Here is an 11,806-nt window from a genome sequence, read left to right on the forward strand (position 1 = left end):
GTTTTATCCTGTCATTCTGAGGTAAAGCTTTGTGTAGCGGTCATCTGGAGTTTGAAAGGAAGTTTGTTGAGTAAGGTGGTTTAATAGTTTGGTTTTGAAGGGATTATTCATTGGTGTGGTGTTTCTATTGGTGCAGTGTATTAAATTACATTTTAGGTTAAGTTTGAAAGTAAGGAGATTTAAGTGAAATGGAGGAATCAGAGCGAAATGGTGATTCTTTGGACAATAAGGTTAAAGAGTGTATGGATAAGGCAGTATCTGCTCTGGCTTCACAACTTGGAAAAAAGCTGGATGATTGCATGGAGAAATTAGAGGGCAGAGTTTTTAAGAAAAATATTAACGAGCATCAATACTGGTCAGTGGAGGAGGTTATTAATGGTTCCACTGCTAGTGGAAGTGGGATGAAAGTTGGACAGAAAAGAAAACACATGGCATCTGGAAAAGCGGGAAAAGTAAAGAAGCCTTTATTAAGAAAGGCACAGGGATGAAAACTCACAAGGCATTAAAGGAACAGGCTATAAAGGCCACAAAGAGGGATGGCAGAGCTATAGTCTGCGATAAATCATCTAGCAGCTGAGACATTGTAATATCATGTTCTTCGGACTTTAATTTCTCAGAGGAGGAGGAAATTAAAAGTAAGCGATTTAAAAAAGAGGATGATGATGGTTTGTTGGTTAAAGTAAAGGATCCTTTGGGTGAACTCATGTTTGATCCACACACTATCTAGCACCCACTTTCTCCTCGGTGGGTTCCCGCAAACCATGTTGCACAGTACGTGGAGTACTGGGTCAGGAATGAGATGCCGAAGGAGGTTAGAACGAGGCTGAGGGCAGAGTGCCCTAGACCTTCGTTAGCTAATAAGGTTGCGTTCACCCCCGAATTGGACGGAAAGATGCTAACTTTTTTAAATAAAATGGGAAGGGACCCTAGAAGGGGTCTTGATAAAGGGCTCAAGGGGTGTCAAGATCGCCACCTTGATGTATTTGGACCTTTAACAAAGATTTTTGATTTGTGCGTGGAAGCATATCTTCAAGAGAGTGTTGTTAATACTGAAGAATTGCGGCAATGGTCCAAAGGGTGGTGTGTCTGTTGGGCAATGCCAACGCTTCCATGTGTGTTGAAAGGAGGAAGAGAATACTGATGAAGATGGACCCGAAGTTAGTGGACCTGGCTGGTAAAGAGTCTGTCAATAGGCCAATGGTTTTCTCTGCGGAGAAGAGTTTATTAGAGAGATGGCTAGATATGCAGGGACTTTCAATTCATTACAGAAAGTCCAAAAGGATATGAGGAAGGTTTTTGGATCGGCCGGGAGGATGCAGGGTCGATTCCCCGGCCAAGGAATTGGAATTTCTCGAGGCTCCTTCACAAGAGGTACCTACAAGTCTGGAGGTTTTCAGTCAGGGTACTACTCTCCAGGATTTTACCCGCAGAGACTTGTCTATTCAGGTAAAGGGGGGTGGCAGGCTCGCTCTATTTTTAGACAGATGGATGGAAATCACCTCAGATCCTTGGGTTTTACAGACTGTTTTTAGATACAGGATTGACGTTGTTGCAATTCCAGTTTAGGTAAAAAGAGCAACTCTTTTAAGATTCAGGAAAGAACAAGAGGAATTGGTAAGTCAAGAGGTTGTAGAATTAGTCATGAAAGAGGCAATAGAAAAAGCTGAGAATTCACACATTGGCTTTGCAAGCAATCTTTTTTTGTGTGGAGAAGAAGGACAAGACTTTGAAGCCAGTGATAAATCTAAGGGATTTGAACGAATTGGTAGAATACAACCATTTCAAGATGGAAGGTATTCATATGCTGGGAGCCATTTTGAGAAAGCGAGATTGGTTGACACGCCTGGCTCTGAAAGATGCTTATTTGACTGTTCCAGTATGTGTGGAACAAAGAGATCTTGTTAAGTTTCAATGGGAAGGGACCATGTGGAGGTTCAAATGCCTTCCCTTCGGTTTGACATCTGCCCCGTGGGTTTCACGAAGGTGATGCGCCCAATAGCGGCTTGGTTACGATCAAGAGGGATAAGGTTGATCATTTATTTGGACGACATTCTCATAATGTCAGAAAGCAAGGAATAAGTACAAGAACATACAAGCTTAGCTGTCAGGGGGATAAAAGATTTGGGCTTCATAGTAAACAGGCAGAAGTCAAGTTTGATACCCAGTCAGGAGACTGTTTTACTGGGATTTCTGATTTTAACATTAGATTGTGTTTTGAGATTACGAATGGAGAAAGTGAGGAAGATACGCAGGGAGGTGAGAAAGATTCTAGCAAGCAAGTGGATTGTTTTGAGGGTACCGGTAATGCACCGTTACATCGCAACTTTTACAACGGGAGGCTTTTACAACGGAACTTTTACAACGCAGGATCCATTACATCGGATGCCATTACAACGCATGGCATTACATAGCAGATGCTATTACAACGCATGGCATTACATCGTAAGTATAGGTAAGTATTTAATTTTTTTTAATTTTATTAATATTAATTATAATTAAATATATTTATTTATGTTTTTTAATATTATTAATTTATTATTTATTATATTAATTAAAGTAATTTTTAAAATAAGTACAGGTGTACAGGGGTGTTTTTAGGTTTCAGGGTAGGGTTTGGGTTTTGGGATACAGGGGTGTTTTTAGGTTTCAGGGTAGGGTTTGGGTTTTGGGGTACAGGGGTGTTTTTAGGTTTCAGGGTAGGGTTTGGGTTTTGGGGTAAGGGGTGTTTTTAGGTTTCAGGGTAGGGTTTGGGTTTTGGGGTACAGGGGTGTTTTTAGGTTTCAGGGTAGGGTTTGGGTTTTGGGGTACAGGGGTGTTTTTAGGTTTCAGGGTAGGGTTTGGGTTTTGGGATACAGGGGTGTTTTTAGGTTTCAGGGTAGGGTTTGGGTTTTGGGGTACAGGGGTGTTTTTAGGTTTCAGGGTAGGGTTTGGGTTTTGGGATACAGGGGTGTTTTTAGGTTTCAGGGTAGGGTTTGGGTTTTGGGGTACAGGGGTGTTTTTAGGTTTCAGGGTAGGGTTTTGGTTTTGGGGTACAGGGGTGTTTTTAGGTTTCAGGGTAGGGTTTGGGTTTTGGGGTACAGGGGTGTTTTAGGGTTCAGGGTTGGGTTTGTGCTTAGGGCTAATTAAATTATATTTACCATTTATAAATTAATTAAAATATATTTATTAAATTAAATTAATTATATTATATTAATTACATTTTTTAATTAAATTAATTACATTAAATAAAATATTTTAATTAATTTATTTTAATTATAATGTTTAATAATATTTAAATTAAATTAATTTCATTATATTAATTAATAAAAATTAATTACAATTTTTATTAAAATTAAATTAAATAAATAGATTTAAATTTATTAAATTAAATTAATTACTATTTTAAAATGTATTTTAATTAAATTAATTAAATTAAATTAATTAAATTAACTTAATTACATTTTTTTTAAAAAGATATACTTACCTATACTTACGATGTAATGCCATGCGTTGTAATAGCATCTGCTATGTAATGCCATGCGTTGTAATGGCATCCGATGTAATGGATCCTGCGTTGTAAAAATTCCGATGTAACGGAATGCGTTGTAAAAAACCGCGTTGTAGTGACACCAATCCCTTTTGAGGAAGGTAGCAAGGGTTATTGGACTCCTTTTGGCTTCCATACAGGCGGTTGTTCCGGCTCCATTGCACTATCGAGCGCTTCAGAGGCTAAGGACTCTGTATCTGAACAAAGGGGTGAGTTACTCTCAGAGAGTTCAAGTAAATGCCAAGGCATAAGAGGAATTGGCATGGTGGTTAGAAAACCTTGTGGCATGGAATGGAAGGGCAAGCTTCGGTGCGAGTCCAGATATGATTATAGAATCAGATGCCAGCCTTCTGAGTTGAGGAGCCAGGTGTGGCTAATTGACTACTGGAGGAAAGTGGACAGGTCTGGAGAGAAAGATACCTATCAATTATCTGGAACTGTTGGCAGGTTCTTTTGTGGTCAAGAGTTTTGTAAGGGATCAGGTAAAATGTTGTGTTCTCTTAAAGATGGACAACATTTCGGCAGTAAGGTATGTAAATAAATTAGGGGTCCTCGTTCAAAAGCATTAGCGGACTTAGCAAGAGAATTTTGGCATTTTTGTCTGAGCAGAAACATTATGGTTCTGGCTCAATACTTGCCAGGGGTAAATAATTCAATTGTAGATTGGAACTCAAGGCAATTGATGGACTTCAGCGATTGGAGACTAAAGAGGGAATTTTTCTTGTGTCTGAACAGGAGATGGGGTCCTCTCTTGCTGGATCTTTTTGCGAACAGAGGGAAAACTCAAGTTCGGAGATTGTTCACCTGGAGGCCGGACCCAGATGCAGAAGCGGTGGACGGATTTCTGCAGGTCTGGAACAGGACTCGTTGTTATGAGTTTCACCCATTTTCTCTGATTCAGGGGGTTCTTTTGAAGGTGAGGAAGGAAAGAGCAGAGATTGCAGTGGCGGCTCGTCCGTGGGGGCGTTTGGGCGCCGCCTCACTGCTTTCTCGCAATGCGAGAAGGCAGAAACAAATGGTAGTTATTACCATAAAAACTACCATTTGTTTCTGCCTTCTCGCACGATGAGAAAGCAGAAGTTCCTAGTTGAGAGAGTGGGCGGTGTTACTCGAGGGCAGGGGGGGAGCGGCTTGCCCACTGTTGTTAATACTGTTTGTTTGGGCGGCCTCAGGCTGCCCAAACAGACAGTATTAACAACAGTGGGCAAGCCGCTCCCCCCTGCCCTCGAGTAACACCTCCCACTCTCCCTGTTCTCTCTGTATGCTGCAGCATACAGAGAGAAATGACGTGGGTGGGGCCGCCGGCCGCACCAATCAAAGACGCCGCGGTGGGGGGGAGGGAGGCTGCCTGCAGCCTTCCTGTTGACGAGCAGCACCCTGGGAATTGCAAAGGCAGCCGGCGGGAGTCGGGGGAGTCTGGAGTCTCGTCGGAACCAACTTAAAGGTGGGAAGGTTCGTTTTACAATTACTTTTGTCCTGTGATTTTAATGTGAGTTAGTTATAATACGTATAAAAATCAAAAAAGACATTTTCAATAAAAGCCTTCGACAGTTATGATGTTTTCGGAGCGGAGGTAAAGGTAATTTCGATTTCGTGAAGATAAGTGTGTGTGTATGTATGTTGCATGCGCAGCCTTTCATTTCTACCATGTGACCGTTGTGGCTTCTGGCGTGTAATCGTTTTCTCTGCATCTCCTCATTTAAATGATAAATGTTGTTGGTGGCATTGACTACACGTTTGTACTCGCTCGACCATTTCAAAAAGGTAGTTGCGTTTGTTTTTAGAACTTTCATATGAAGGGAACAAAGGTCTCGATAATTTAGATATCAATGCAAACTGCTTTAGATCGAAACACACAACATTTTTAAGGTAAAAAAATTGCAGGTTAATTCAACAACAGAGCGCACTGCAAGGCAAGGTTTTGTGCAGAGTTTTTGACGGTGTTGAAACTAGTTTGGATTTTTTGTCGCCGCATGCCAGAACATTTAGCCAAATATTAAAATTAATATCTGTGGAAACGTACTGGAATCCTTATGCAGTGACGTGTGGGCTCAGTTAACGCTATGTACTCGGTCGCATCCAGAATTTTCCATTCTCCTCCTCACTAGATCATATTTTTTAGCATGCCCTTCACATTGCAGCTCGGATTTCTAGCAACAAATACAGTGAATGCCAAATTGAATGTGACAAAAAACAGAGGCAGAAGAGTCACATATAAAACGACTCGTTGTTTATAATACCCCTCTTGATTGCTCAGGGTGCACCAGGCCCTTTGGAGAAGCACTCGACGCCCCCTGGGCCTGGCCTCAATTGATAAACTGTTTTAAAAGAAGCACAATCACTCTTGCTACCAAAACGGGATTGTGCTTCTTTTAAAACAATTTATGTTGTTCACCAAATTTGGCACTGCCACTGCGCATCCTATTACTAGAAAAACTAATTTGATGAACATAAGAAACTGTATTAAAAGAAGCACAATCACTCTTGATTCCAAAACGGGATGTAATTAATTTACATTCCGTTTTGGAAGCAAGAGTGGCTGCTTCTTAGTTTTAAAACAGTTTATTATGTTCACAAAACTTAATTTTCTAGTAATAAGATACGCTGTGCCTGCCTAAAGCATAAACATTGGCTTCTGCCTCAGTCGGGTTACATCCAGTCCGTACCTATCTAGTTGGACAGTCACAGTTTACATTTGGTATAATTTGCGAGCCTTCACTGCTATTACATTATGTATTTGAGGTGAAGCGTCAGCATATTAGTAAGAAGAGGAATAAGCAAGAAAAGGAGCAAGAAGTGTAGGACTAATTGGAAGTATGATTTGGTGTAAATAGGACTGAGTAGGTGCACATTTTTGTAAGTATGAGTAAGTAGAAGTAACTGTAGGACTAAGAGTAAATAGATATGTGAAATATGATTAAGCGTAATTAGGATTAAGTGCAGGGTTAAGGGTAAGAGTAAGAGTGATGACGGAAAGAATGAAAGATATAATGGAGGGAGATGAAAGGTGCGACTATATAGAATGGTTTATTAACCTTCTTGCTGTATGAAATGTGCTTGAAAATGCACCATTTGCCTGCTCTTTTTTCACATTTTTCTCGGGGGGGAAGGGGGGATTGCCTTCATAGGGTAGAGCTCGCTCGCTCGCCACATTGCACTGCCTGTGACTTTTATGCCCCACCTCTTTCAAATGTCACCAGCCCCCACTGAGAGATTGTCTTATTAAATCCATTTTGGGCGTCTCAAGTTAGGTACCCAGATGTGATGGAGATGTTGATTGCCAACCTGGTACTTCTTCCGAGTGTTCCAGATTTGTTAACCAACGCTTCAGGAGATTTTCACGAGTTGGTTCTTCAAGGTCATTTGAGGCTAATGGCTTTGTTGCTTTCAGGAGAGCATGGCAAATGTCAGGCTTACCTTGGGAGGCTTCACAGCTCATTAGGGAGTCATGGGCTCCAGGGACCTCAAAGGCATACAGGCTAGCTTTTGGGAGATGGCTTTGTTGGTGTGCTTCGAGGAGTCTGGATCCAGTATCAGCTCCTGTAGTTGAGGTAGTTAGCTACTTGTTTGAGATTTTTCAAGATGGTAAATCTTATAGTACTGTTAACATTGGATGGTCAGCTATTTCTGCAGGACATGATTTAGTGGATAGCGTATCTATCGGTCAGCATGATGTTATAAGGAGACTATTGAGGAGTGTTTAAATTAAGGCTCCACCGGGAGCAAGGTACTCTTCCCTTTGGAATGTAGATGTTGTTTTGAGGGAGTTGATGAGTTGGAGTGAAAACGAGTTTCTGGGTCTCAGGGATCATTCTTTGAAATTGGTTATGTTACTGTGTTTGATTTCTTTTAGGAGAGTTTCGGAGGTTAAGGCTTTAGAGATTTCTGGGCGTAAGTTTATTCCTGAAGGTGTTTGTTTCTATCCCCCAGATGCATCAAGCATCCATTTTGCGATTCCTTATTAGCGAAAAATAAGGAATCGCTAATAAGGAATAGCAAAATGCTATGCAAGAAGAAATCACTTTAAAAATAGCGATTTCTTAAAATTCCTTAATTGCGACTCGCAAATTGGGAGTCGCAATTAAGGAATACCTCCCCATTCATTCTTATGGGCCTAGAGGCCCATAGGAATGAATGGGAAGACATTCTCATTTTGCGAATCGCAATTAGCGAATCACAAAATGAGAATGCGATTTCAAGGGTGCAGGGGTGTCCAAAGGACACCCTGTGCACCCCCTGAAATTGATCTCTGCACATATGTTGTGCACACACATTCCCTTAGGGCATGTGTGTGAACAACATGAAACTTTGAAAAATGCACTTTAGTGCAGTTTTTGCAAATTACCATGAAGTTGAACTTCATGGTAATTTGCGAGCCCTATTAGCGAAATCGCTATTTTTTAAACTTTCATGCATTGCATTTAAGGAATCTCAATTTGAGATTCCTTAAATGCAAGTAATCGCAATTTAGCGAATTCTTAATTTGCGATTTTTGCATTTGGGATGATGCATCCCAAATGCAAAAATACCGGTCGCAAAGGGGCAGATTCTGAGAATCTGCCCCTTTGCAAGCAGTTTTTAGCTTCATGCATCTGGGCCTTAATCACCAAAAGAAGATGTCTAAAACAATTTTCTACCCAAGTTTTGATGAAAGTAGAAAACTGTGTTGTGAGATGTCTACGCGAGTATGAGAGGAGGACTGAATATATAAGACATGGTGCTGATTTACAATTGATAATTTCTTTCAAACCTCCACACAAGGCATTCTCAACTACTACCGTGGCTTGTTGGATTAAGGAGGTGATGGGTAAAGCAGGAATTGATTTAAATAAATGTGTCGCCCATTTCGCTAGAGGGGCAATGGCTTCGAAGGCTTACATTTTGGGTGGGGGTTTATCAGCCATTTTAGCAGCGGCAAATTGGTCTTCTGATTCTGTTTTTAAAATTGTTTACTTTAAACCTGTGGTTTGTCCAGTAGCGAATTTTATGTCAAGGCTTTGAACATGCACAATATCTGCCTCCCTGCCTTGCCATAAAATGTATATTTTCCACAGTCAGGGTGGGTAGAAAATCATGATTTTATTAAAGACAGAGAGGCAGATATTATCCCTCCCGGTTTTTTCCCACCCTCTAATGATTGTTTTATTCTGTCAGGAGGAGAGAACAAGAAGTAATGTTGGAGAAAGAAGGTTCTTTGGGTCACTGGATTTGAGTTAATGGTTTCGAGTTTTATGGTCTTAGTTCGAATTTTGGATCGTGTTCGCAGCATGAAGAAGGAAGATGACTGCCTCTCTCTGGAATATATAGACATTGGAATGTTTTATCTAATGTTCTAAGTTATTTTACATTGTGTGTTGCTGCTGTGAGTTGGCAATTAAGAATGTAATGCATAATATTTGCCTCGGTGTCTTTAATAAAATCATAATTTTCTACCCACCCTGAATGTGGAAAATCTGAATTCCACTCCATAATGCCTGGAGTTTCTGGAAGCATTGACATTTCGGGGTTCGATGGAGTGTGCTCTCAAGGTTTCGAATACAGGGATAGCAACAATGGTTCCTCCTGAGAATAGAAAGAGAACTCAGAACTAAATTGTTGCTAAATAATGAATATTTAAAAGGACATGCTAGCACACTGGTTAGATGCATAACAACAGTGCACATCTTTGTCAAATATATACAAAATGTGAACAAGGTACAAGCGGTGCAGTGCTTTGTGAGCACATCAAAATCTGTGCATATTAATTTTACGAAACCTAATTAACGCTCACTTACAGTATATAAGAGGTAATTAAATGAAGGTCATCCAGGTCCCAGGTTATTTTAAAATGAGTCCAAAACAAGTTATGGGATTGTAGCTACTTGTATAGTGCAGATGTTTTGACCCGGGCGTATCAATCAGTGGCTCATCATCAGGACTTTATAAAACTTGATAGCATATGCAAAGTCTATACAAGAGAGAATGAAAAAAGGTATTTGAGCACAGAACTGTATTATGAAAACGTGCACAAGTGTACAAATGTGTCAAAAAAGGAACGTCTTACTAGTGGCCCCTAATGAGGGTCCCTACTCTTGGGGCAATGCCATTGACTCAATGGTCAATCGTTCAGGTGTAATTTAAGCCCGATGGTGTAGCAATGCTAAGTTAACTATGTACAACCTCAATAAAATTATTGGAGATTTTAATATTTTCCATCCAGCAAAAAAGAGAGAAAGCGAAAAGGGATATTGCCAGCTTTTCAAATGAGAAGATCTCTGTACAATTTTGCTAATAGTCATTAAAAAAACATAGTACCAACTATCCACATCAATCCCCCTGGAGCTGTTACAAGAATAACAAAGCTGTGCTTTTTCTGAATAATCTGGTGAGTTCTCTGATTTGCAAGCCCCAAACACGAATACCAGCACTGCGCGAGTGCCTCAACAGGCTGAGCCTACTTTGGTGATAGACCAGCGTTGTCAAGTTTTTGTACAGCCACTAGGTTGGCAACCCTGGTTTAGGAGTTAGAATATAAAACCCGTGCACCAGGTGGGCTCTTCGTGACTCGTATCTGACTGAGTGTCTTTGAGCCATACACTCAGTCAGATGCCACTAATAACTCCCTGCTTCTGTCCTGAGTTCACTCTGTAGAGATTGCATTCTAGGCTTCCTCAGCCCCAGACATGAATCACCATGCCGGGGCTCTGCTTGGACAGTTTTCGAAGTCATGTGACCCTAGGAGAAATATGATTAATCTATATTCTGCCCCTGCATTAGAATTAGTTGAGAATTAATTAGAGTAATTGGAGGCAGTAAGAGGAGACAAGACAAATGTACTACAAAGGTATTGAAATAATTACATTTAGATCAGATTTAATTAAACAAATACAATACACATGCCTTGTAGCAAGGTGTTGGACCTGCCACATAATGGCACCACATAATTTGGCAGAAGGTCACAGAACTCCCTTTTGAGCTAGTGTGAGACTTTTATCACCCATGTTTAAGTTTAAGAGGAATTTAAAGCTTCTCTGCCACCAACACCGACTGCCCTTACAAAAAACTTTGCTCTACGTGGAGGGTGGTATTAATGGGTGTAAATCTTCATGAAATAATCTATATAATTGGCCATGCATATGCACACCACCACTTATAATAGGGTGGAGTAGCATGGGATTTCCATCTCTCTGGCTCTGGGGGCAGTGAAATTTAGCAGGACGAGATCAACAAATTATTCCCAGACACTGTAGCAAAATGTTTGCACCTGTGACCTGCGATATGCTAACCATGTTGCCACAACCTCTTCTGTATTTTGAGAGAGCTACAGGGGTCTGCTGGTGCCGTGCTACCCCCTCTGGCCCCAATCAACCACGCAGAATATGGCTCAGACGTTTTTTTTTGCCATTCATGGCAAATTACCTTGAACTTTGTTGTGCGTCATCCAAGAAGCCCCAGGAAATGTTTCAAGAAACTGAGAGGTCACTGGGTGGAAGATGGCACAGGAAACGTGATTACGCTGAACGTAGCTGACACAGAATGAGGCTGGAGTGTACTATCTCTCCCTGGGACTTAAGTGCTGTGGATATATGGAACCGCACGGGATGTACCTTATCACCCATTTAAGATTCCTTCACCAGCCAGTGCTGGGAGGAAGCCTAACTCCATAAGAGTAGGCCTTGCGACTAAGCCCTCCTTAGATGATGAGAAGCTGTATTGCAGAGAATGGAGAGGAACATCTCCAGACCTTGGGGACAATCAGGCCTAGTTGACTCTGGACAAAACTTGAGACAAAGACTTATATTTACACCACAATAGGGCTGCGGACGACAAAAGATTGTGCCTGCTGGTGAGACCGCAGTGTTCCCTCGACTTCCTCCCATGCACCACTTCACAATCCTTGTAGTAAGGTCTTGGACCTGCCACCCAATAGCAGTACATAATTTGCCAGAAGGTCACAAAACACGCTTCTGACTTAGTGTGAACCTTTTACCACCCGTGTTTCTCTGTTTTCCAAATCCTATGTGGTGTTTCTTACTGCCCCTTTAGGGGCAATCCAAGTTAGATTTTCCTTGCCCCAGATACATGAGTGTAGTGGTGACTTTACGGGGAAAGAGAAATGGACTGCTGTCTTGTTGGGCTAAACACACTGGAAGACGGACATTTGCAAAACGGACATACCTGAGAACTCACATGGAATTTAGACTAGCCTAACCTATTTTCGACCACCAAACAAAATCAGCCCACACGCAATAGGTAATTATATTAGTAAATACTCCCACGTATCTTGCGCAAAACGTTGAA

This window comes from Lissotriton helveticus, chromosome 2_1 (assembly GCF_964261635.1).
Source record: "Lissotriton helveticus chromosome 2_1, aLisHel1.1, whole genome shotgun sequence".
In the NCBI taxonomy this organism is placed as follows: Eukaryota; Metazoa; Chordata; class Amphibia; order Caudata; family Salamandridae; genus Lissotriton; species Lissotriton helveticus.